The 3,237-nt window shown below is 37.0% G+C and overlaps 1 pseudogene; it reads right to left on the bottom strand.

Moving 5' to 3' along the window:
* Positions 1 to 287: 287 nt before the first annotated feature.
* Positions 288 to 1,576, bottom strand: LOC132611862 (UDP-glycosyltransferase 1-like; annotated as a pseudogene).
* Between the last annotated feature and the right edge of the window lie 1,661 nt (positions 1,577 to 3,237).

Raw genomic sequence — 3,237 nt, 5'->3', positions numbered from 1 at the left:
TGTGTTGTATTGCTTCCGAAAGTAAAAGTAACATAATTGGAGCATTGAGTGGTAGTAACTGCCTCACATCCCACTTAATGCTGGTGTTTTCTCTTGTTACCTAGTCAAGTGGAGATCCTCTATTTTCGCGAATCCAATTATTGATAGTAAAAAAGAGTGGCCGGGCTCAAAGAGGAATCAGGCGGAATCTCAAGTGTCAAAGAATGCAGATTTCATATAATAAAAAGAAAAGGTTCCCTATTGAAAGGAGACAAAAAATAGTCATCTCAAGACACATCACGACCTACATGCAACACTAAAGCAACCCGATTGGGTATCAGAGGATCAATAGTACCGCAGCCTCCCGATCAAAGTATTGTTTGTTCAATTAGACAATTCATTTATGAACGGTTAAGCTGCGACTCCTCTCAACAAAATGTTTGGATAGCAGCACAAAGATCTACTCCAGCTTGGACAAGAAAACAGAAATCACCTAAAAGAACTTGAAACAAAATGGACTACAAAATCTTACTTTTAACCGAGGGAAAAGGGTCAAATATACCCCTTCTATTATAGTTTATTGGCTAAATTTACCTTCCGTTAGCCAAAGTAATTAAAAATATCCCTCTGTTAGACAAAGTTCATATTTATACCCCTTCACGGACGGAAAAGCCCAAACCAGACCAAATTACCCATTTTTCAAAATTTACCCATGACCCATCAACTTGGGTGACCCGACCCGCAAAAATTTTTTCCCCGTCCAAATAATATACCCCTGTACGCCTTATAGCTATTTTGCTCTTCTCTAGCATTTTCCTTCACCCTTTTCCTCACTTCATTCTCTTCACCGTCCACCATAAGCTTCCGTATAGCGCCTTCAATTTCCTCAGCACTAACGATATCAACCGGATTTTTCCCCTCGAAGTCCTTAACATAATCCATCCGAATCTCCACTGCCAATTCCTTTTGTCCTATCTAAGAACCCTTCTGGCAGTACTTCCTCCGAGTTGTCATAATTGCTTGGCATCTCTACTTTCCCCTTTGGTGGAGGCCTTCTTAATGACCACAAAAACCTGTGGCCACTCCGCTCTAATGCAATTGCTATTTCTTTTACCTGATCAGGTTCAGAACTTCCCAATGTTCCAAAGCACAAGAAAACCACAGATGAGTTTGGCTGCTCATCCAACCACCTTATGATACTTTCCGTTTCCTCTTTTTTGTTACCATCATCTGAACCGACTACCGGACGAATTGGGTAAATTGGAGGAGCAATTTTAGCATCGTTGAGTGACTTAAGAGCAAAAGTTTCAAGCTCAGCGAAGGTATTGATAATAGTACCTTTCATCTCTTTGAAACGACGAATCCCATCGAAGTACAGAATCGAGCTAGGCGTAAAAGATTTAGCTGGCCTAGACAAAATTTTAGCAGCATATGGATTTTTAAAACCAAGAATCGACAACTCCTCATTAGAAAATGGAATTTGATTTTTTCTGAAATAGATGTCCTCGTACAGGGGTAACCAAGAATCGACAACTCTCAAAACAAACAAACAATCTTGATTTTTTCTGAAGAGTTTAGTTCTAAGGCGAACAGGGATATATTATTTGGGTGGGGAAAAAATTGTTGCCGGTCGGGTCACCCAAATTGATGGGTCATGGGTAAATTTTGAAAATTGGGTAATTTGATTTGATTTGGGCTTTTCCGTCTGTGGAGGGGTATAAATATTAACTTTGGCTAATAAAGGGCATTTTTAATTATTTTGACTAACGGTGGATAAACTTAATCAATAAACTATAGTAAAGATGTATATTTGACCTTCTTCCCTTTAACCAATCATCCACCTCCTCTTCCTCTCAAATGCAAAATAAATTGAAGGAAATAATTCTGAAAGTAGGTTCAAGTAAAAATATGATTGAACCAATTCATAATGTTGTTTCTAGAGATGATAGTAATTCAAATGGATAAAGAAATTTTTTATTTAAAGTTATGCAAAGTTTTAAAACGGTTTCCTGATTTGCATCCTTTAGCACGTAGAGACGAATTCAGAATTTCAAGAGGATGAGTTCATCATTAGCTATGGGTTTTTTTTTACTTCTTTTGCCTTTGGTTCGCAGCTTAGCGCCTATGGAGTTTTTTTTTTCTTTTTCCGGGGGACTTGGGTAATTAGAAATAAAGGGAGGAGAGCTCAGGTTCGATCCCAAGACCCTGAGGAAATAAACATAGCCCCTAACCAGTGCTCTACTCGCCCTGATTTGACTATGTGTTCTTTTAGTTAATATAGATATATTTTCAGAATTATACACATAATATATAGAAAAATACATAAAAATTCCCCAACGTATACTCGGATTAATTATGACGCACCCAACCTTTGTGGGTGACCTATTACCCCCCCCCCCCCCCCCCGGAACTTATTTTTTCTGTATTTTTGTATCATTTTCGACTGACGTGGCAAAAAAAATTATGGCTAGTGAAAGCAGTAAAAATATTTTTTATATTTTAATAAAAATTAATTTTTAAAAATTTATTTATATTTTATCCTCTCACCCACCCCAACGCTCCCTTTCTTCCACATTTCAATTGTTAAATGCAATTTATTTTTCTCTTTCTTCTTCTTTCTCCTTTTTCTCTTTCTTCTTCTTTCTCCTCAACTGCCGCCACATCGCAGCAGCAACAACACCAATATGAAAATGGGTCTAACCCATTAAAACATAATGCCATTACGGTGGAGGAGATATTTTGGTGTTTGATTTGCCTTTAAATGAATGTGTGTGTTAATGGAGGAAGAAAACGGGTTGAATGTGTGTGTGTTAATAGAGGAAGAAAATGGGTTGAAGAAAATAGGTTTTAATGGAGGAACAAAATGGTTGAAGAAAATGGGTTGAATGTTTCTTGAAAATAAGCTCTTTATGATTGATGATTAAATTGAATGTGTGTGTTAATGGAGGAAGAAAATGGGTTGAATGTGTGTGTGTTAATGGAGGAAGAAAATGTGTTGAATGTGTGTGTGTGTGTTAATGGAGGAAGAAAATGGATTGAATGTGTGTGTGCTAATAGAGGAAGAAAATGAGTTGATGGATTTCTTGAAAAGAAGAAGAAGAAGAAGAAGAAGGAGGAGGGTTTAGTGATGAAGAAGACAAAATTAATGGTTTAATGGTTAATTAGAGGTTAATTAGTGTAAATATAATTAATAAAAGAAAAATTAAATGAAAAAATAAGTGACAGTGACGTGGCAGCAGCGTGGCACCAATGTGGCGG

Source organism: Lycium barbarum, chromosome 9 (assembly GCF_019175385.1).
Source record: "Lycium barbarum isolate Lr01 chromosome 9, ASM1917538v2, whole genome shotgun sequence".
In the NCBI taxonomy this organism is placed as follows: Eukaryota; Viridiplantae; Streptophyta; class Magnoliopsida; order Solanales; family Solanaceae; genus Lycium; species Lycium barbarum.
Note: the sequence above shows the minus strand (reverse complement) of the source record. Positions and strands in the feature narration are given on the sequence as shown.